The 24,762-nt window shown below is 40.5% G+C and overlaps 1 long non-coding RNA gene across 1 annotated transcript; it reads right to left on the bottom strand.

The window, feature by feature from the left end:
* Positions 1-10,454: 10,454 nt before the first annotated feature.
* LOC114019079 lies at positions 10,455-24,735 on the bottom strand. Its single transcript, XR_005224858.2, has 3 exons — positions 24,471-24,735; positions 13,403-13,569; positions 10,455-11,851 (listed from the first exon to the last, which is right to left on the bottom strand). It is a non-coding gene; the product is annotated as an uncharacterized LOC114019079 (long non-coding RNA).
* Between the last annotated feature and the right edge of the window lie 27 nt (positions 24,736-24,762).

The raw sequence follows: 24,762 nt of genomic DNA, 5'->3' as shown, positions 1-24,762 counted from the left end.
TGCCTGCTGCACATTCTCCTCCTCCTCTTCCTCATCCACAAAATCCTCCTCCCTATTGAGTGAGACTCTCCCCTTGCAGGTGTCCACAGACAGTGGTGAGGTAGTGGTAGGGTCCCCCCCCTAAAATGCCATGCAGCTGATCATAGAAGCAGCATGTATGCGGCTCTGACCCGGAGCGACCTTTTGCCTCCTTTGTCTTTTCGTAGGCTTGCCTGAGCTCCTTAACTTTCACATGGCACTGCTGTGTGTCCCTGTTGTAGCCTCTCTCCACTATTCCCTGTGCGATTTTGGCATATATATTAGCATTTCTTCTTTTTGATCGGAGTTCGGCCTGCACAGATTCTTCTCCCCATACAGCAATCAGATCCAGTGTCTCCCTATTGGTCCATGCTGGAGCTCGTTTGCAGTTCTGGAGGGACTGCATGGTCACCTGTGCTGCTGAGCTCGCCATGCTGACCAAAGAGGAAATGAAATTCAAAATTTCCCAGGGCTTTTCATGTGTACCTGGCTAGTGCGTCGGAGTTCAAAGTGCTGTCCAGAGCAGTCACATTGGAACACTCTGGGATAGCTCCCGGAGGCCAATACTGTTGAATTGCATCTGCACTACCCCAAATTCGACCCAGCAAGGTCGATTTTAGTGCTACTGCCCTCACCGGGGAGGAGTACAGAAGCCGATTTTAAGAGCCCTTTAGGTCGACAGAATGGGGTTGGTTGTGTAGACGCATTCATTTTAAAATTGACCTAATGCGGCTAAATTTGACCTAACCCCGTAGTGTAGACCAGGCCTAAGTGTACAGATGATGCAAAGGATCAAAAATATAAATGCTCAGGAACAGCACAAAAAAACCCCCAAACCCAGACAGCTTAAGTAGTGGGCTAGATTAGGGCAATTATATTTGGATGGTGGTAAATGTAGAATAAATATAGGTGCAAAATAGGTGAAACAGCTGTGAAATGGAGAAGCCACAGCAACATCAACAGTATATTGATTTGAAAAGAGATTTGAAATCCCTATAGAAGAGCCTGTGCCAACCCCATGCTGCTTCAATAAAGAAAGCAAACACAATGCTGAGTTATTAGGTTGCAGCAGATTGAAGAAAGATCAAAAGCTGAATCTGGCAAATCAAACATAAGAAGGTATTTTTTCTGTAAACGCAGTGTTTTAGACCTCAGCTAGTATATGGCATGTGGGGTGATCAAAGTTAAGGACAGACAGATTTTTCCAAAGAGTAGTAAGCATTTTAGGGTAGGGACCTCCACCTTCCTTTATGTTTGTATAATGCCTAGCACAATGAGGCTCCAGTCCTGCATGGGGCCAGTAGGTGCAACTGCAAAACAAATAATAATAAAGAAAGGGTTATTAGTTAATTATCAGGGAAAAACTGGCTAAGAACTGCAGTGGTCCTATTTTCAGCTACGTCCTGGAACAGATAGGTGACCAACAGCAATATAGGTAACAAAGAAGCCATATACAAGTACTCTGTATTATATATGCAGACAAGAACGTACACCATACATCAAATATTCTAATTCTACAGCTAGCAAGTACAAGCATAAACTGTTTAAGGTGATAGTTGTTAAGCACTCAGATACTCTGTTGATGGCTGTGGTATACATGCTTAGATGAAAGACAGATAAGATTAGATACATAGTCATAGCTACTAAATCCTCTTTCCATTTTTCTTTCAACCCTTGTAAGCTACAAAGGACCTCAATCAGCAGGGGAGATTGTTCAAGAAGATTAATGTGTGGCAAAAAAAAAAAAAGTTTGTTTTCTTTCTTGGCTTAGACTCTTTGGAAGCAAAGGAATAGACAAAAAGTGGAGTGTAATGTATTTGAATTAGTCAGCAAGTCACATTATAAACTGAATATTGGGGGAAATCCCCTTTGGACATCATAGACATTAATATGGCTGGCACTCCTGAAAACACTGGTAGTCTATGGGTTAAAATGCTGAAGACTGTGGTTAGCTGCCCATCCATTGGGGCTTTAGTTTTAAGAAGAGAACACTCCCAGCTATGAACATGACGATTAAGCCTGAGAGCAGCAATTGCAAACCAAGATAAGTAGTAACCAGCTGACACATTTCCAATTCAGAAATATCCTGAAACATAAATTAACAACATATACAGAACAAAAGTCTTTCTTCTTTAGCAATTAAGCTTTTCTCTTTTTATTCTACATACAGAGAACTAAATCTGCTGTGAACAATTCAACAATCTCAGGAATATGTTTCTCAAAGGTCAGTCAAGGAGGAAACTGTGCTTTGAGAGACTGATAAGCATAATATATCTTCTAAAACAGTTCCATCCAACCAGGTGATCTGTAATTCACCTCTGTGTGTTGTTAGCACAGCTTCATACCACTATTTTTGTGCACTAACTACATTAAGAGCAGCATGTTATTGTGGGTTTTTGTTTTAAATGACTCAGGACCAAAGGGATCAGTTTCAAAACAAAATTAATTTGCTGCAAGAAGGTTCAGCTTTAAAGGCTAAGTAAATTTGGGGTCTGACATAATCCACACCCTTTAAAGAACTCTGTTTGTGTTTGTGAAGGGCTACACCCTCACACAGGGCTAGAGGAGGCTAATGAGCTCTTCTGTGCCTGTAGTGTGCTAACAAGGCACACCTGCAAGGCATGTTCAGCTTGGAGGAAGAGGTGATTAAAAGGGGAAATTTTCCAGAGGAAGGGGTGGTGAACTGGAAGAAGGCTACTTCTTCCAAAGAATGAGGGTACCAAAGGTAGTCTAGCTGAGGAGGAGAAAGCTGTGGGACATGCCACTCCCAGAGCCATCCTGGCTGTCAGCAAAACAATACACCCCAGAAAGAGGGGTAGGAGATAAGGTCTATTATTACCCTTTTGCAGAGACTAAGAAACTAAGACAATAAAGTCAAACATCCAGGGGGTGTCAGAGACTAGCCCTCATTCCAGCCAGCCCCAAGTGTTTCCAACTGGGGTAGAATAGGGTAAATGATGGATAGTGGGATTTGGTGGGGTGGGTTTAGGGACACCCCACCACACACTGTTTGAGAGGATGATTCTTCTTCATGGCAACCTAGCTGTAGTGGCTGAAATGGAAGGCTTCTCTGCAACAATTTCATTTAGAAAAAAATGCTTTTACTGGTAGAAAAACAGATTAATTTCTTAGATCTGCTCTTTTGTATATGGGCATGAGTGGACATAAAACAGAACTGACTTCTAGAAAGGGAAAGAAGAGGACGCTTTCTGATATGGAGCCTTCCGTACCAGTCACCACCAACACCTGATGAAGGTATTGTCTCAAAATCAGTACTGCAATCTTTTGACCAAAAGCAACCACCTAAAGGGATCCAGAAATTAATAATCCCAATTGGTGACTACATAGTGAGAAATGTAGTCCAAAACATCTATGGCCTGTAGAAAACAGGATGATATGCTGCCTCCCAGTTGGCAGGACAAATACCTTCACAATAAAGATATCAGTTACTCTAAAGGATGCTGGACAGTTCCCATCAATGGTAATCCAAGTTGCACCAAGTGATGCCAATGAAAGAAGATTTTTATAATCAAAATATCATGTCGGGGAGCTGGAAAGAAAACTGAAAATGTGGTTAACACTGGATCCCTTGAGAGATCCTTCAGGGGCCAAACATCAGCAAAGAAAGGAGGAGACTGATACTGGAGACCAATTTATGGGTGCACCAGTGATGCAGTAGACAGAGGGGTTGAGATTCACAGAGTGCCGGAATACCATCTGAGACGCAAGACTATTTGGGGTGAGAAAGTCTTCACTTACAGCAGAACTGGTTCCAACCTGGTTGGTTCAAAATTGCCAGGGCTTGTTAGGTGGGCTTTAAATTATGTAGGAAATGAGAAGGGGGACTTTCTTTAGCCCCAAATTATCTGAACTATGCCTTGAAAAAAAACACACAGTAAGATATCAGAGCCAAGTTTTTAGAAGCAAACTCCGTTTTTTTCCTTACCCCGACTCAGACAGAACTTGCTGGTACTGACCAGCCAGCAGTACTATCAGGCTGCTTTCTTTGTAAGCATTTTAATGTGTAAAAGGAATTTAAAGAACAAAACTCCCTATTTATTAAGGATGAAATTCACTGCTGTGCAGAGGACATGTGCAAGACCTATGCATCACTCTCACACAAACCTTAATTTGGGGGCTTAAGTGGGACTTAAGTGCTCCAGAGGTCCTGTGTTGGCCCTCTGCACAAGGTGAATTTCATGTTAATTTTTTAACATAATATGGCATTCTGGTGGTAATCACTAGCACAGATGCACCCATAGAGTTATTCAACGTGAGAGAAAATACATGATAAAGAAATTGTCAGGATGATATAAACTATCTAGTGTACTGATTTTAGGGAAATAAAAGCAGACATGTTAACGTAAATACTTCACTGTAGTCTGTGGAGCAACAGTTGTAGCATCCGCGGTACTCCTGTCTTACCAGAAAAATGGGTAACTTACTTTAATAGAACCGATACCAAGGGAACATTACTCAAGATCTTAAATTAGAGAAGACAAAAAGATTGAGATTTTCTAAATTATTTAAAGAGATGGATCCAACCCAGATTCTTGGGGAAATTCAACTTGTGGGTTTGAACAGTCTCTAATCATGTGATCTCATTTTTCAGCAAGTGACAGTGGACTTCAGCACCATCTATTAAGAAGCCCACTCAAAATGAGGAAATGTTTGAATAGCTAGGGTAATCAAAATGACAAACCTAAGCAAAGAGAGATTACTACTGAATTTATGAATTAGTAGGTCCATTCTTATGTTTATATTTTACGGAACTGGTGACTATTCCAGCATAGCATCATGTTTAAATAGAAGAATAATGTCTGTTTTTGAACTTTTAACTCTGTTCCAGTCTGCTGCTGTTCAGTCTTCTGCTGGCACTTCCTCCCTTCTCTTCTCCCCTCTCTTTTTCACTCCCTACATTTTCCCTGTTATCCAGCTTATCCCCATTAAAAACAACAACAGCAAACAAAGAAAAAGTCTCTAGACCTAAGAAGACATTTGCTAGACACTCTGACCTCTTGTATGTTGTATCCCTTTCCCCCACCCTTCGTCTGTCTTGTCTGCTTCGGTGAGAATTCAAGGGGCCAACTCACAAGCTTAAAGTTAAGGACATATGTAAGTCTCTGGAGGATTGGGGTGTAATCTGGAGCAGTTACTGTATTTCTATACATTTGTAGCGGTCCCAGTATAATGGGAATCCAATCAAGGCATTTAGGTGTTACTGGAATATAAATAAAAAAGATTACGGTGCACAGAAAATGTACATAACCTACAGAAGTGCAATCTCTCAGGGTTCTGTAGGAGAGATTTTTTTTTCTTCAAATGTCTTCTACACACTTATCTCGTCTCAAAACCACATAGTACGGCTGGAGACTGCATGAAGAACAGGTCTCTACTGGGTTGTCAGCAGGGATCTCCTCAGAGCCTAAATTCTCCAATGTGAGCTAATGAAATGAAGGAACATTTCAGTTGGAAGGAACTCCCTTCGTAGACTGTCAGTGCTATCAGCTGAGGAAAGGGAGGGAGGTTAGTATTAAGCATCTTCTGGCACTTTCCCCACCACAGTCGAGAGCCCTGCTTCCATTCCACACCCAATCCTGCCCAGCCCTGACAATCAAACCTGGTTCTCTCATGTAGCCTTACAGTGATTACATGCTACGTTATTGACCCAAACATCTTATTTGCTTACAATCTGCCAACAACACTGAGATTTTGAAGTACACTCTGGTTTTCAGCTGTTAGATAAATATCACAAAGTTTAGGCCGAGTCCATTCTAGCAGGAAAGAAATCATAAAACAGCAAATATCAGAGCCTACACAACACAAAAAGTGGGCCAGAGTGAAAAGTAAAAGTAAAGTATGCAAGTGTAGTGAGGAGGCGTGGCCTCCCTCAGAAAGTGGGAAGGAGGGACCATAACAAGCCCCTTGGTGGGCTGAACCAGGAGAGCCGTGTCTGTCCCGATGGAAGTGGACGGGCGGGTCAGGAAGGGGAAGTACAAAAGGTGGGCCTGCAGCTCATTTGTGGTAGAGCTGCCACGGGAGATGGAAGCATCCTGCCTTTTGCTAGAGCCAGCAGAGGAGCTGCCTTCTGAGGACTGGCCAGAGCTCTCAGGACCACTGGCCGACCAAGGCACCAAGGAGCTGCTGCCTGAGGACTGGCCAGATTTCCCCGGGCTGCCGGCCGACCAAGATGCTGAGGAGCTGCCACCTGGCTGGCGTTCCCCGAGATGACGGACACAAGTACACCTGATGGGGAGAGTAGGAAGCATCCCAGAGAAACCAGGCAACTGTCTGGTTAAGAAGTGGCCTGATACAAGGTCAGTGTGTTGCGGGTGGATCCCTGCTGACCCAGTGGCAGGCCACTCTGCCACCATTAGGGCTCTGGGCTGGGATGTTGTGGAGTTGGGCGGGCCTGCATCCCGCTGCCACCCTACCCTGTGGGGTGGCAGTACTCCCCCATCTTTAGGCCTGGAGGCCTGCGCTCCTCAGGCAACTGTTACTTGAGCCCCTAGACTTACTGGTGCCCTGCCCTGACTGGGACTAGGGCTCATAGACTGCTTGGCTGCTCTGCCCTGCTTGCAGGCCAGAGCCAACCCATTGCTTGACTGTCCCACTCTGGCTGACGGCCTGGGGCTCAGGGACTACTTAATCACTCTGTCCTGCTTGCAGGTCAGAGCCTACTAACTGTTGGCTGCCATCCTGCTCTGCCCGGATGGAACACTAGATGTAGCTAATTCCCCCCCTTTGAGCTCACCTTTGTAGGTATGTGACAGCAAGGAGGCATGGCCTCCCTCAGAGACTGAGAAGAAGGGACGGCCACACAGCCTACAGTAAGGCAACAACATAATCAAGAAAGGAATGAGAAGAAGTGTAGCAGAGGATTAACTCCAATCCTTTAGTAAGATCTATATGGAAATAAGGAGGGAAAGGAAATGGGACTTCAACAAATGCTGTTGCTCCTTTTTCATCTAAGCAACTAGTTAAAGTTCAGACTCTGGGACGTTCCAGCTGGAAACAGAAATTGATGGAGTCTGATATTTTCTTTGATGCAATCTTGCTTATTTACAAGGTGTTAAGGTTCCTTCCCCACTCTGAACTCTAGGGTACAGATGTGGGGACCTGCATTAAAAACCCCCTAAGTTTATTTTTACCAGCTTAGGTTAAAACTTCCCCAAGGTACAGACTATGTTATCTTTTGTCCCTGGACCTTATTGCTGCCACCACCAAGCGTCTAACAAAAATAACAGGGAAAGAGCCCACTTGGAAACATCTTTCTCCCCAAAATTCCCCCAAGCCCTACACCCCCTTTCCTGGGGAAGGCTTGGTAAAAATCCTCACCAATTTGCATAGGTGAACACAGACCCAAACCCTTGGATCTTAAGAACAATGAAAAAGCAATCAGGTTCTTAAAAGAAGAATTTTAATTAAAGAAAAAGTAAAAGAATCACCTCCGTAAAATCAGGATGGTAAATACCTTACAGGGTAATCAGATTCAAAACATAGAGAATCCCTCTAGGCAAAACCTTAAGTTACAAAAAGACACAAAAACAGAAATATACATTCCATTCAGCACAACTTATTTTATCAGCCATTTAAACAAAACAGAATCTAACGCATATCTAACTAGATTGCTTATTAACTCTTTACAGGAGATCTGATCTGCATTCCTTCTCTGGTCCTGGCAAAAACAACACACAGACAGAGAGAGCCCTTTGTTTCCCCCCCGTCCTCCAGCTTTGAAAGTATCTTGTCTCCTCATTCGTCATTCTGGTCAGGTGCCAGCGAGGTTATCTAGTTTTTCCTCTGGCCAGGAGGAATTTAAAGGTGTTTACCCTTGCCTTTATAAAGGCTTGTAAAAAGTCTTGCTTCTCTGAACACAGGAGAAGCCAAGAAATAAATGAGCAATTTCTTAGCTTACAGCCCTAAGCCTCTTCAGCCAACTACTTCTTCTTATATGGCATCTTCATGACTGGAGGTCTGCGACCATGGTAGCCCATTCTGTATGATCCTCTCCTAATTTCTTTGTGGATTAATAGTCCTTTTGATCCACTCAGGATACCACAACATCCATCCAAGATCTTTTTCTACCTCATGTTTTTCTGCTATCAACTTTTTCCTTTCCAGTGCCCGTGAACATGCACTACCCATTAAACCTCTTAAAATGTGCCCTGCAAATTGGATCTTTCTTTTCATAAGATTTCTAACTAGCATTTGCCAAGTTCCAATCATCACCAAAAGTTTACTCAGAGCCAAGCTTTAGCAAACACCAGACCCCAAATTTCTTTCTCTAGCTTTTTCCAGGGTCACATTGTGCTCACAGGTTACTGCTTGTCTTTCTTGCTCTTTGCCTCTGTCTGTTCTCAGTTTCTGTGTGTTCTCCCTCTCCTTTCTCTCCCCCACCCCCCACAGAAAACATAAATAGTACTCAGCAAAATAACCAAAAAACCTCCACTCACTCAGTCCTGTGCAGGTTCACAACCCTTTTATCTTTAGGTAGGGGCTTGTGATTAATTTATCCTTACAGTTATGTTAATTGAAGGGTGAGTTCAAACCCATCAGTCTCAGCGAGGTTTTAACTTGACCCTAACAAGGTTTCACCCACCTCATAACAGTAACATTGTCTAGTCACAAATTCAAAAATGCACATTGTTTCTCCGTTATGAATGTAGATCCAAAGCGACATGTACAGCTAGTTTTTATCTGTGTTTAAGTATTCTGGACCTGGAACAAATGATCCTAATAATCTAAAACCAATTCAGTGTAAAGACTCTGGCTGTTCATAGCAGGTGGGATGTCTTTTTAGAGACACCAATGTCTACTCTTTTCAAAGCAGATTTGATCCATCTCTTGCTAGTTTACAGGGATCAGCATGCAAATAAGCAACTTATCTGATATCTCAAAAGCTCTTATCTTTTGTGCCCTCCAGAGATAAGGGCAGATGAGAGAAAATTACTTGCCTTTTGAAGTTATCTTGAAGGATTCTTACTCCTGGGTCTTAGCTCTTTAGCTAACAAGACTCCAGGAAGAGCCTGGCTCTTAAGTTTTTTTGTTTGTTTGTTTTTTGTTTTGTTTTTTTACTTTTGAGGGCAGTGGTAGCAGAACAGAGCACAAGCCATATCTCCAACAGGCCCCAGAAAAATCTTACAGGAAAAAGAATAATAGGCTAGGTTCTAACGTCAACATATTACTGCTTATCACAAAACGTCTCCTAATGTTCCAGATATCAGATTTTAAAGATAAGCATCTGAGATCAAATTCTAGTTTACTGAATATATCACTTAATTAAAGCTAGAAGAATAACAAGTTGATTCAATTTTGGATAGGTGGCTGTGGTACCACTAATTAGACTTACAAAATCTCCTACTAGGCACATGTGCTAAAAGTGTACTGAAGCTTGTCAAGATTTTCAAAGATTAAAATTTAACCCTATATGTGTTGGTAATTTGGAGTATCCAGTATATCATCCTAAAATAGCTAGATTTATTCAAAATTACTAGCAGGTCATGTTTAAGAGCACAAATCCTTGACTTTGGTCCTGTTTTCAAAACAGTGTTGTGCCTCTACCTTGCATGTGAAGTAAAACCCTGTCTGGTACTGACAGTTCTTATCTCAGCCAGAAGGAATTGCAATTATATTTTTACAACTCTTGGCTTGTAAGAAATAAGAGCTCTACTAGCTCATAAAAACATTCTTTTCCTAATCCAATGTTAGATGCTGGATAAGTTTTTTACAATGATAAACTTACTTGTAAGAAGATTATTTATATTACAAATCAAACACACTTTTGCCTAGTGCATAAGAATTATGGGAATTTATAAGGAGCAAAAGAGCCTTGTTTGCAAATTTGGAAAAAACATATCTGCTCTGATAAATTAAACTGTAGTTGAACAATCAGTGGGTTGTATAATGTTCCATAAATACAGATATGAAATTGTTTTCTTACTATGTGGATTGTTTTCAGTTGTTATGTAGATTTTTCTCATGTCCACGGACAAGAGTTGACATGACAGCAACTTAGCCAAAATATGTGCCTTTAAGGTAGCGTAAGTAATCTGAGATAGGATTAATTTACAAATTGAATTCTTTGGTTTTCATTTAGGCTGAACAGAACAGGTAATCATCAGGTGATCCATTCCTTGTCGCCCATTCCCAGCTTCTGACAAACAGGTCCCTAGCCTCTGTTTGCCAGAAGTTAGGAATGGGCGACAAGGAATGGATCACCTGATGTTACCTGTTCATTCCCTCTGGGGCACCTGGAATTGGCCACTGTCAGAAGACAGGATACTGGGCTAGATGGACCTTTGGTCTGACCCAGTATGGCCATTCTTATGTTCTTATAATGTAACTATAATTCATTAAAGCCAGTTAAATATGATTTCAAGGTTTTTCAGTATATAAAATCTGACATGTACTATATTTCAATCAAAAAATGACACTTTATACTTTGAAGTACCTTTATTTGAGAATCACAACCTATTTCACAAACAGTAAGCCTTATAATACCCCAGTAAATTAGGCACATATGATTATCCCCATGGAGAAAATGGAGGTAGAGGGAGGTTAAATGATTTGACCAAGCTCATGCAAGTCAGTGGTAGAGCAAATTTTTTTTTTATCCACACAATAAATAAAGGCAAGGAAATCCTCTGATTAGTCATCATTAGCATAATTAACCTCCTTTCCAGCATCAGTACACATTACCAAACAAACATCACAATACCCAAATGGAATCATACTCCTCATCACCACCTCCCTTTTGTTATCAGATACAATCATCCACAGTACCCACTAATTCCTCAATCAGCCAAATGCACCTTACCGTCAACCTCAGAAAGATTTTCATTGACACACATATTTTTACTTTAAAATCACTACTGTATTATTACCTTCTAGAGAAATTGGAGGGCACTTATTTTTTCCTGTACTTAAATTTCCAATCTGCAGTAGGGCCTTTTGTAATAATCTCAACAGAGAGCAAGACTGCAAAAAAGTGATGTTACGAACCCACTCATGTTTTAATGTGCAACAGTTTAAATAGATCGCCCACTGTGATGTTACATTATCTTATGATGATATTCTACGAACTAATTTAAAATAATTTTTGGCATTCACACAAACTGTCAGGCCCAATCCTGAAGTCCTTACTTAAGCAAAATTCCCACTGCTTTCTTACTGGCAGTTTGCCTGAGTAGAAACTGAGTTGTTAGTTCAATACTGGGTCCTACAGTGAGCTCAAAGCAAATAAGATGATAGCATGAGGCCTGGTTCTGTCCTATCTTGTTCCTGATGTAGTCATTTACACCTGTGTAAATGGAGGCTAAAACTCTACCATTCTTTCTTGATAGCATTTTGCACCCACTTTACATAGATGTAAACGAGTAAACAAGGAGGACGGCAGAGGAGAATCAGGCCTATGGATTAAAGTATATCCTAACTCATAGTATTCTTAAATCAGTCACTTGACCCTAATATAGTAATGTGGAATTCAGCTTGTATTGAGAGTCAGATGCTGTTCTTCCCTCCCCTTAGCACAAGAAGCAGAGAAGCCAACCTCTTTAGTGCTTAAGAGAGCAGTATGAGAAAAAGAGGGTGACACACGAGCCCAGGCATGCCAACCTCAAGAGAGCATGATCTGTTGGCTAATGTGCACATAGAGTTTCTAGCTGGTTAGCATGTATGATGCAGCAAACAGCATCCAGGTCAGCCAGGAATCCCCGCTGCTCCTTTTTAGAGCAGCAGCGCATAAACTCCTGATTTCTAATCTCAGCGCTGAACAATTTTCTGGGTGATCTTGGCCAAGTCACTTAATCACTTTCTTCCTCAGTTTCCCCACCTGTAAAATGGAGATAAAAATACTTACTTGTTGGGAGGGATGCTGGGAGGCTTACTTAGGCCATGTCTACACTACCACTTATGTCCGCAAAACTTATGTTACTCAGGGGTGTGAAAAAACACATAACTCTGTGCAACGTAAGTTTCGCCGACATAAGTGATAGTGTGCACAGCCGCTTGTTGCGGGTGGTTTAATTATGTCGACAGGAGAGCTCTCTCTCCCCTCAGCATAAAGTGGCTACACAAGACCTCTTACAGCAACGTAGCTGCATTGGTACAGCTGTGCCACTGTAAGGTTTCGAGTGTAGACATAGCCCTTTGCAGACACTTAGGCTAAGTATTCTTATTACATTACACAATGTGAAATGCTAATCAGTGATTCAGTATATATGGCCCAGTGAAATACTAAGGCAAAACAATACCCACATTTTATGGTCTACAGAGTCAACAGCAACATTTAAGCAAATAACACTTCAATTTCCAAAGTCACAGACTATTAGCATTGAGAAGAGATCAGTGGTTAATGAAAACTATACATTTATTATAATAAATGTGATTTGAGGAGAAAATATCTTTTTTGAGACCTTTACTACGAAAGGAGAGTTTGAAGATCCACAGCCAATGTAAGTCAGCGGAGCTATGTAAATTTAAATCTGCTGAGGAACTGGCCCCAAATATTTATTAGAAATTAAATTGGGACTGAAAGAAGATTTGACAAAAATATGGCAATAGAATGAGCAACTAGCTTCAGTTTGAATCATCTATTGGTATGATAGTATTTTAAGGATTGTACTGTTTTATCCTACTAATCAGTTGAACAGAACCTTATTTGAGGAAGGCTACAGCTACACTAGGACCACTGGGAGCCATGTCATATAAACCATTTAAAAATCAGTTCAAGTTCATTTGTATTATATAAGTTTTGTCCAGCTTGTGGGCATGGGATCAAATAGTGTTTAAACCAAGTTCAGAAACAGTGTTTTAGTCCCCTATCTAGATAGAACACAAAACGCTGTTTTAAACCTGGTTTAGCCTTGTGTACAATGGCTGGTCAAGCTATGTTTAAACCAAATTAACTAGAACTGGTGTTTAAAACAGGTTGGGGGATCGATGTTATCAGCTAAGTGTAGATGGAACTTAAGTTTGAAACATGACCTTTTTCTACTGCTGGAAAAGGGATAGTCAGCAATGTCAATAAAATTGCAGAAATAAGTCTCATGGTATTTGAAATCCCCACTACTCAGTCAAATAAAGATAAAGTCTATTCTGGGAGGCTACCCTGTTGAAGTCACTGATAGATCTGACTATCTCAAGAATTGATGGAGGTCCTGCTGTGTTAGGGTATATTTTTAAAGAATGTATGACCTCTTTCTGCATTATTTTTCACCTACCATATACCAAATGCTAGCTCAGATGCACTGATGCTTCTATTGTGATGTGGATTGGAACCTGTATGCAAAAATGTTTTTAATTTACATCATTAACAGTGTATCCAATTACAAAATCATCAAATTTTTTTCCTTGATACCAGAATGAAAAATACCCAACATACTTGCCAACACTTTACGGGCCAGGTTGTGCCCTGCTACTTCATAGATGCATAAGGGAGGGCATAAAGAGACTCTCCTCTTGCATTATTGTGCAGCAGTGAGGTGCAGTTGGAGGCCCTGTGCTCCAAGAGGCCCTCCAGATGCTTCCTGGAACATGGCATCCCAAAAGCTATGAGAAGGAGATGGGGTCATTCTTGGCCAGCAGAGCAGGCTGTTCACATGATGGGACTATGCTACCATCCATTTGGGGCTGTGCCTTTAAAGACACAACTGAACCCAGAATCAAGGAACATTGGAAATGCTATATCTGAGAATACCACTGGCCCTTCTGGCCAGATAATCTGCCTTCTGGTTAGTACTTGGTGCTTCAGAGGAAAATGATTTTCCACCTTGCCAAGAGTGCAATGGTGTATCATGGAGATGTAACGGGACTAGTCTTTTGAGTATTTTAGGACAACCAAGTTGACACAGCCAATGTAAAATCCATATCACACTTTACAAGCCACCCAATCCATGATGAGATAGTACACTCAGTTACCATTTAATTAACTTTAAGTATGCATTCACTCAGAATGGATGTATTGAATAAATCTGTCAGGTTTTTGTCTTATATTGAGTCTTATGGTATTATTTCAAGGGTCCTATGCATCTGGGATACCTAGCACCGAACTTTGCAAGGAATCAGCACATGCTCTATACTATAAAAGTTGAAATAGCATAGCATAAAGAAAACATTCTATGCCATATAATTGAGGAACTGCCTAAAACTCAGCTGAATCATAGTAGGATAATGAGGGTCAACATACAGTGTAAAATTAAAATAAAAGAACAAATCTCAAGTATATTACAGAAAGAAAAAGTCCATGAAATCTTCCCTGTGGCCTTTTATTGAAAGTTGGCAGCTCCACTATTAAGAGGGAGAAAGGAGCAGTATGTATAGGGTCACTGCAATTTGTTATGATCAACTGAACGCCAATTAAGGCTTCACTTAATTTAATTTTGAAAAATTCTCTCAGTGAGAATGTGCAAACCCTTGATTAGGAATATAAATTAGAATTAAAAAACATGTGTTAGTCCACAAATGAGATAAAACAACACTTCTTTAAATAACATTAATGGAGGCTGCAGGTGGCACTGATGGCTGCTGGCAGTTGAAGATATTGCAGCAACAATTTTGACTCAGGGCAAACTATCATCGTAAGTGTGGAACAGCCCACTGATGAGCTATGAAGCCTCAAAAGAGGTGACAAATATGGAGAAATTCTAACCAGGAGGGACATGTGCAAATCCCTCTAATTTAGGGGGGAAAACTAGGAAAATAAATTTGTTTTGTCTGATACAGTAAAAATATGCATTTCATCACTTTCATTAGTGGTGCAGAATATTTCTCCCAACAACTCTAACTTGCTGCCTCTGCTAAGGAGATACCCAGGAATGGAAAAGAAAGCTTCTCCAGGCATAATTCTGCCACTGTTCCTTGTTTTGGCTTGGAGGACTGAGGAGTAGTGGCAGAGTTGCACATGGGGAAACTTGCATAGCATGCTCATTCCCCCATGTCTGCACTAAGTCTAACTCAAGTCTGTGTTGTCCATCCCTCATGAATACAATGTGTGAATTTAGTAGTTAAGAAAAAAGAAACATTGGTTAAAGATAAGCCTTCTACCACTAAAAATGGATGATTAGACAATAAGTCCTATACAGGTCTAACAAAATCTTCTTCTGATTTATCAGCAGCACAGCAACAATGAAGAATCCATTGAAAGTGTATTTTTAATTTGTTTAATTATATCCTGTCACTTGAATGCCAAAGAGAGGATATATTTTGGTACAGAAGCTAGACTACTTACGTACTACCCTACATTCTCATCCTGCATTTGACTCTAAGATCTTTAGGCAGACCCCTTAAGACCTTTCAAATTGATCCTTATGGGTGGAGCATTATGCCTGCATCAAGTCTCATATACAGATTAGCTTGCGCATTTGGGGCTTTAGAGCATATAAATATAGGCCTCAATTTTGCAAAAACTTACATGCATGCTTAAAGCTAAGTCTGGGCCATAATTTATAACCTTTGGGTCATATATTGCTATTGATATAAATAGAAGTTGCTCACAGATCAAAAGTAGAGCTGCCTTAGAAAGCTGGGGAAGATAAATGTTGCAAACATTTTTGTTCCTGATTCGTGCTGAAATTTAATTTTTGAAAAAAAAATTAACCAATTCAAGCAAAAGGCAGAATATATCCCTTTGTTTCAACCAACTCTGCAGCTCTTAATTTATGAACAGATATCTAAACAATCTTTAACACAATGCTGTGCAGTGTAGATACAAGACTTCCAAAGTGAAGTACTTAAAAGAGTGTACATGCAGCAGTGAGAGCTTTCAATTGGTGTGGTTACACTGGTTTACTTACCTACGTATAAGCTCTATCACTATAACTTGTGCATAGACAGGCTTTAGATTTGAACACTTAGGGTTACGCTGTTTTCAGTGAAAGAAGGCCCTTGACTCTGGAATTAATTTCCTCGTTGGTCTGACAGACCACAGATCTGTTGTCCTTCAGGACACAAACATCACCTTCTCTCACGCTTTTGCGTAAGTGGTGATAGAGGAGTATATTTACAGCATAACTGTCAGGTTTGAATCTATTATATTTAGTTTGACATTGATCAACTAATTTTATAGTCTTAAGAATATTATTTACTCCACAAATGTGATGGGCACATCTTTTAAGAATACATAAAGATGTGCTAAGTATTCCCACCACTTATGCTACCTATTTACTTTCACATCACTCATTCTGGACAGTGAAACTAGATTGGTATATTTTCTAGGCAGTTACACGCTCAGGTTCTTATGCATTAATTCAATACTGTTGTTCAAAATGCAAGCACAGCAAGGAGAATGTTTAAGTCTCCTTCCCCTCAAAGCATCCATTTAAATGTAATTATTTTTTAATTCATTACATTTCTATAAATATTAGGGTCTGTAAAATAATAATAAATAATAATAACTAACACAACCAGAATTATGAACCTAAATTACAGGGACATTGTGAAAGGTGTGAGTGGGTTATATTTAGAGGTAAAATTCATACTACATAGATGCATTCATTGGTGATTCTGGATTAGATTTAATTGCTTCCAGAAATGAAAGGGTAGCATACTGTCTAATTAGCCATTTACAATATGAGGCTTTCTTTCTCCTTGGATGTTGATCTTTTTGGTTAGTATTGTTCCAAGATGTTAAAAATGACTGCAGTCTGCAGCAACAAGGGGAAAAAAAATCAGTGGTTAAATATGTCTGACTCGTGGAGATAATTCAAACGGAAAAAAATCCAGGTCATTGGCCTTTTTAAACAGACCCCGGGCAATATTTACTCCTCCATAAATAGCACAGTCACATGAATTGTGTTCAGTAAAGCCTGCAAAACAAAAAAACAATTTACAGACTGAAACACAAACTGTGGCTCATGTGTTCACTGGGAAGGATTTAGTGAACTTGCTGCATGCTCTGTGCTTAGTGACTGGGGTGTCGGGTCTGTTGGAAAGAGGGTGGATCGGGTCACTTTAGGTGCTCCATCCCCATGCAGCAAGATGGAAATGCTGGGGTTCTTCTGCAGATTAAGGACCATATGGGACGCAGTCTTTGCTATAATGTCACATTTCACTGTGGCAGAAACAAGCGTTGCTGCTTTTACCACCATGACTAAGGGCTTGTCTACACAGGGAAATTTAACGGAGTTACTATACCAGCATAATTATACTACTATACTTATACTGGCATATTTCCTTGTGTAGACCAGCCCTAATATGAATGTACATTCTCCCGTAACTTCAATAATAATGTTTACTTAATCTGCTGCAAGGAATGTGTTATGGATGGTATGCAGGAGAAACCAAACAGACTGACTGGAATAAATAATAATATCACCCGCCTCTTAATAAGTGCTTTTCATCCATTGATCTGAAAGCACTTTACAAAGGAGATCAGTATCATTATCCCTATTTTACAGATGGGGAAACTGAGTAACAGAGAGGGAAGTAACTTGCCCAAAATCACTGAGTAGGCCTAGGGCCAAGCCACAAACAGAACCCAGGTTTCATGAATCCCAGTCCACTGTTCTATCCACTAGGTCTAGCCTTACCAACAGGCAAAAAGACATCCCTCAGAACCTTGATTGCAATGGTTAAGAGTTGCCAACTCTCATGAGTTTATCATGAGTGTCACAATATTTTGAGTTTAGGACTCAGCTCCTTGACTCATGTTGTTACATGAGAATCGCAACTGTCTTTAAAAAATAAATGTTTCTAGCTCTCATTGTTGTGGAGGAAAACTTGAAAACGTGAAGCAAGCGCACGCTAAAGGCTCAGACACTAGAGGGCAAATCAAAGGAATCCAAACTTACTGTTTTTTAAAACTTCATGATTTTTTTGGTCCAGACTCATGATTTTTTAACACCCAGGACTAGCAACACTGCTTCTTGTTTTTATGATTCTACTTCTGAAGAAAAGTTTCAAAAACATCCTTGAACAGTCCATGGAATCGGAGGTGGTCCACAAAAATATTCTATATTAATACATGATCTACATTATGAAAGTATTTGAAACCCCTGTATACTAGACTTCTAGCATCCCATCATGGGATTTACTAAGCATATCCATTCTTCTAGTTTGTTTCTCTTTGTTATGGCCTAGATATCTATTTTATTTGCCTTGGCCATTTTTTGCTTTATATCGGCTGCCACAATCACTAAATTTTCCAATCAGAACTTATTTCTAACAAGCATTAACTCATGTCAGGAACCTGCTGAGAGGCAGACAGAATTCCAGTTGGTAAGCTTTTTGATAAGAACATAAGAGTGACCATACTGGGTCAGACCAAAGGTCCATCTAGCCCAATATCCTGTTCCGACAGGGGCCACTGCCATGTGCCCCAGAGGAAATGAACAGAACAGGTAATCATCAAGTGATCCATCCCCTTTCGCCCATTCCCAGCTTCTGGCAAACAGAGACTAGAAACACTATACCTGCCCATCCTGGCTAACAGCCATTGATGGACCTATCCTCCATTAACTTATCTAGTTCTTTTTTTGAACCCTGTTATAGTCTTGGCCTTCACAACATCCTCTGGCAAAGAGTTCCACAGACTGACTGTGCACTGTGTGAAAAAATACTTCCTTTTGTTTGTTTTAAATCTGCTGCCTATTAATTTCATTTGGTGGCCCCTAGTTCTTGAGTTATGAGGAGTAAATAACACTTCCTTATTTACTTTCTCCACACCAGTCATGATTTTATAGACCTCAATCATACCACCCCCCCCCAGTTGTCTCTTTTCCAGGCTGAAAAGTCCCAGTCTTATTAATCTCTCCTCATATGGAAGCCGTTCCATACCCCTAATAATTGTTGTTGCCCATTTCTGAACTTTTTCCAATTCCAATATATCTTTTTTGAGATGGGGCGACCACATCTTCACGCAGTATTCAAGATGGGGGCGTACCATGGATTTATATAAAGGCAATATGATATTTTCTGTCTTATTATCTATCCCTTTCTTAATGATTCCCTACATTCCATTTGCTTTTTTGATGGCCGATGCACACTGAGTGGATGTTTTCAGAGAACTATTCACAATGACTCCAAGATCTCTTTCTTGAGTGGGGTCTAAATTAGACCCCATCATTTTATATATATAGTTGGGATTATGTTTTCCAGTGTGCATTACTTTGCATTTATCAACATTGAATTTCATCTGCCCTTTTGTTGCCCAGTCACCCAGTTTTGAGAGATCCTTTTGTAGCTCTTCGTAGTCTGTCTGGGACGGAACTATCTTGAGTAGTTTTGTATCATCTGCAAATTTTCCCACCTCACTGTTTACCCCTTTTTCCAGATCATTTATGAATATGTTGAATAGGATTGGCCCCAGTACAGACCCCTGCGGGACACCACTATTTACCTCTCTACATTCTGAAAACTGACCATTTATTCCTACCCTTTAGCTAGTTACCAATCCATGAGAGGACCTTCCCTCTTATCCCATGACAGCTCATCAAAGGGACCTTGTCAAAGGCTTTCTGAAAATCTAGGTACACTATATCCACTGGATCCCCCTTGTCCACATGCTTGTTGAGCCCCTCAGAGAATTCTAGTAGATTGGTGAGGCATTATTTCCCTTTACAAAAACCATGTTGACTCTTCCCCAACAAATTATGTTCATCTATGTATCTGACAATTTTGTTCTTTACTACAGTTTCAACCAGTTTGTCTGGTACTGAAATCAGGCTTACTGGCCTGTAATTGCCGGGATCACCTCTGGAACCCTTTTTAAAAATTGGTATCACATTAGCTATCCTTCAGTCACTTGGTACAGAAGCTGATTTAAATGATAGGTTACAAACGAAAGTTAGTGGTTCTGCAATTTCACATTTCACATTTCACAGCCAGAACTCTTGGCTGAATACCATCTGGTCCTGGTGACTTATTACTGTTAGTTTATCAATTTGTTCCAAAACCTCTTCTAATGACACCTCAATCTGGGACAGTTCCTCAGATTTGTCACCTAAAAAGAATGGCTGAGGTTTGGGAAGCTCCCTCACATCCTCAGCTGTGAAGACCGATTGAGCGAATTCATTTAGTTTATCCTCAATGGCCTTATCATCCTTGAGTGCTCCTTTAGCATCTCGATTGTCCAGTGGCCCCACTGGTTGTTTAGCAGGCTTCCTGCCTGTGATGTACTTATACTTTTTTTTGCTATTACTTTTTGAGTCTTTGGCTAGCTGTTCTTCAAATTCTTTTTTGGCCTTCCTAATTATATTTTTACACTTCATTTGCCAGAGTTTATGCGCCTTTCTATTTTCCTCACTAGGATTTAACTTCCACTTTTTAAAGGATGCCTTTTTGTCTCTCACTGCTTCTTTTACTTAGCTATTTAGCCACAGTGGCACTTTTTTGGTTTTCTATGTTTTTTAATTAGGGGTATACATTTAAGTTGAGCCTCTATTATGGTGTCTTTAAAAAGTTTCCATGCAGCTTGCTGGGATTTCACTTTTGGCGCTGTATCTTTTCATTTCTGTTTCACTAACCTCCTAATTTTTGTGCAGTTCCCTTTTCTGAAATTAAATGCTACAGTGTTGGGCTGCTGTGGTGTTTTCTCCGCCACAGGGATGTTAAATTTAATTATATTATGGTCACTATTACCAAGCGGTCCAACTATATTCACCTCTTGGACCAGATCCTGTGCTCCACTTAGAACTAAATCAAGAATTTCCTCTCCTCTTGTGGGTTCCAGGACTAGCAGCTCATTGACAGATTTACTCCCTTCATTGTGCATTAGGAAATATTTCTTAAAGGACTAGATTCTAAATCTTCAGTTAAAAGGCAAACATTTCCCGACAGAAATAGTTCCTTTTTATTTTCTAGTCTCTGTGTTCAACTCTATCACCGAAAACTACAAATATGTAAAGGATAGCACTTGTTGGTATTTATGAAGGGTTGGTTTGCTACAAACATAAACATTTAGGAAACGGCAATAGAAATATGTACTATTTATTTAGTTTTGAATTTCAATTAACAGAAATACCATTTGTTAAATCTGAATAAAATAAATAAACCTGTTGATGATTTGTCTCATTATATGCATACTCCTGCTCTTCAGAATTTTGCTAAGCGAATGTCTTTCTGGCAAAGACATTTAAGTGTCTTGGAAAGGTTAGCTGCAAACTTATGCCCCCAAGGGGACGCTTTACATCTCTTATGGAGCCAGATGGACTATTACTGAGCATGACAGAACTGCTTCTTTCCAGAGTGATTGACTCTGGGACTGACTTTGGGAATTAAGGGTACAATCCCTTCATTAGAATAGGGCTACTCATGTAAGTAAAATTAAGCACATGCATAAGCCTTCGCAGGATCAGTATTTTTGTGTATTGTCAGTTTCATTGTTTCCCTCATGTAGCCCAATTCGCTAAACGTGCATGCACAAGTAGCCTGATTCATACAAGTAGTCCCACTGACTTCAATGGAACCATTCACATCTGTAAAGTTATTTGTGTAACTGTTTGTAGGATCAAACCCTTAGTAATTTTGTTTTTAAAAACATCAACAGGGGAACAAAAAACCCCTTCAGATTTTTTTTTAATTAATTTTTTTTTAAAATTCAGGACATACTATTCAAAGGAAGCGCTAGCAAAAATTGGATTTTTTAAATTAATTAAAAATCTTGTTCATACTGTCCCTTTAAATATTAAAATCTTGAATAGAAAGTAATTTCTCCCTCCCCCTGAATGGCACACCATTCCTAAAAGCCATAAGTAGAATCTGTCTTAAAGCAGAACCTAGATCCAAACATTTTCTTTTCACTTTAGTCTTCTAGGAACTTGTCAATGAAGCTGTCTTGTCATCTTTTCCAAAATAGGAAAATTATGTTAAATAAAACCAACTGAAAAATAGGTCTCACTTTTTGACAGAATGAACAGTTGTAAATTGTTCCTTTTTTCTTGGGTTGGCTCAGCTGTTAATGATATTTCTTTTAGAGGTGAGGTATGAAGGTAAGCTAAAATTCTTAGCTGAAATATTTTCAGGAGCTGTGTGGGTTCCCCACACAAGACTTCTGAAGAGATTTAATTTCATTACTGCAGAACACAACTTCCACCTAATGATAGGTCTCTGAAGGTTAGCAGCCTCAACCATTTTCTTGCATTTTCTCAGCTACTTCAAGCGGTGGACTTTTATTTTATTTATTTTGAATTTGGCAGTCCAAATAAGATTACTAACTTTAAAGAAAATCTTGGGAAGGAAGTTGAATGCTCAGAAAAGTTTATTATATTTAACTTAGCACTTAGCATTTATATAATACTTTTCACCCATAGATTTCGACTTTAAGATGAAGATCGACTGTTTTGCACTGGGAACAGGCAGCTAAACATCAGGGAAGGACTGAGTTGCTATAAAACAGTGCATAGAATGCATTGATTAGTGTCACTTTCTAAAAATGAGTGTGGGAGGAAATGACAGCTTTTGGAGAGTATGTGGGAATAGAGGAACACTCCCTCCGATACCAGTGGAGGGCACATATTCTGGCCTATGATCTCCTGGAATAAGGTGCTGTGTTCTATACATTGAAATTTGGGCCTACTAGATAAAAGGTGCCAGAATTTGCTTTAATAGACATGAACAGGATCTCCTATTAGCCATTTAGGGGAATGAGCAGCTAAACATTGCCACTTTGTTTGGGAAATGAATTTTGTTAAAATACTGAAAAAACACTGCATGGAATTTACTTAATGAACAGAAAGAGCTTATGCTCCCCATTCTTTAGGAAAGATTGATTTGTAGCACCAGCGAGGCTGGACAGGTTGGGTGCAATATAATTTTTTTTCTGAACATAATACACGATGCATAAAGATCACTAAAAGAAAGCAGAACAAAACAAAAACACACGATGGGGGTATGGAAATGAATTCCTGAATGCATTTTAAGTAACAAGAAAGAAGGAATGACACTGACACAATAATGTCAGTGGGGAGAAATGTGGGTAGGATTTTTGAAGTTACAGGCTTCTTTTTTCCTTTGAATCCTTTCTTGGAGTTTATAAGGAAATAGAAGTGATATAATAAAATCTGGTACTGTACAAATGGCAACAACAGGACATCTGGAAAACAGTAAATTTAGATGCATGCCAAAACTGTGTAAGCCTATCACCTAATCTGTGTTTTGCTGTTATGGATTGTGTATCTATGAAAACAATGAAACAACTCAGCAAAGAACTTAAACACATCAGACATTAAGTATGTAAGTCCCATTGAAATCACTGGCACTTCAGTACATGCTTAAAGTTAAGCAGATGCTTAAGTTCTTTGCTGAATCAGAGCCGAAACACTGTAAAAAAATAAGAAAAACACATGTCTATATAGCCAGTCCATCATCTGTATTTATATGACCATGAGCTAAGATATCCAAATGTTTATGTTTCAAACGTGGGGCAATGTGTGTGTGAGGAGTGGAATCAAATTTTAATGTGAGTGTACACTGTACACACACACACTTTCCCAGTAGTCTTAGTCTAGTCTAGGATTGCTGTTTTTCACCTAGGAAGCCCAAGTTCAACTCCTAGAAAGTGAATTACACAGGATTTCTACTTTTTGAGAGAAGTGTAGATGTTGTTGTTAAGACATGACAGGGATTCAGTTTCTAGCTTGTCACTGACTTCCTGTGTGACACTGGGCAACTTACTTAATCCCTTATCCTCAGTTCACCTATAAAGGGAGAATAATGCTTCCTTTCTCCCACCCTTTGTCTGTTTTACCTAAAGACTGTAAGCTCTTCAGGCCATGCACTGTCTCTTACTACATGTGGGCTCAAGCCTGCAAGATGCTGAGAACTTTGGCCCAGCAACGCATTAAGCGCGTCAGTAGTACCACTGATACCAGTACTTCATGTCCTTAAAGTTAAGCACGTGCTTAGGTGCTTTGCTGGACTCAGACTAAAGTGCTGAGCACTCTGCAGTGTCAAGCATGCGTGTACAGCAACTAACATCATGGGGCTCCATCTCAGTTAGGGTCTCTAAGGACTACTATAATACAAACTAATAACTGCCTAAGTCACCGTGGTCATCAACTAAAGTCACAGTCATTATGTAGGGCTTAAAAAAAAGAAAGTACAGCACAGGAATCACGAGCTACAGGAGTCGCTCCACTAGATCAGCTACTGGCAGTAGAGAGAACTGAGAAACACCTGAAAACATCGGATATGGGGCCAGTCGAGCACAACAGTAACAGACACAAGTCAGTTCTTCCCTTCTACCATAACTAACAGTGTACACGCTTCAGGGTCAAAACCCGTTTCAGCAGCTCACGCAGCACGTGCGGTTGATGCTGGAGGCCCCGGATCCCTTTTGGAATGACTATTAAGTGACGTGTGTTTATTTCAATCCCAGCAATCTCACTGACAGAAATCTCCGCGCGCACGGCTGTTGGTGACACCTCCCAACACGCCGCAGCCCTTCGCTCGCCCTCGCTCAGCACCTGAGCGACGTGCTAAGCGCACCCCTGAGAGGTACTTGGCATAGATCCAACCTGAGGCAGCCGATACGCGGGGCATGATCCCTCCAGCTGGCACGAGGGAGTGCGTTAGCCGGGCGGGTGCCTGACACCCGGGCCCACGGCGCTGCCTCGGAGGGGAGCGACGCGGCAGCCCCCTGCGCCTCACCGCTCCCTACGGAGAGCGGCCTCCGCCGGCTCCCTCCCTGACAAGTTTGACAGACTCGCCCCCGCCAAGAGGCCTGCCCCGCCCGCTAAGAGGGACCGAGCCATCCAAAGTCTCGCCTTCGAAGAGGTCCCCACTCTGGATTGGCTCCCGCGCACCCCG

This window comes from Chelonia mydas, chromosome 3 (genome assembly GCF_015237465.2).
Source record: "Chelonia mydas isolate rCheMyd1 chromosome 3, rCheMyd1.pri.v2, whole genome shotgun sequence".
Classification (NCBI taxonomy): Eukaryota; Metazoa; Chordata; order Testudines; family Cheloniidae; genus Chelonia; species Chelonia mydas.
This window is presented reverse-complemented; position numbering and strand designations above follow the sequence as displayed.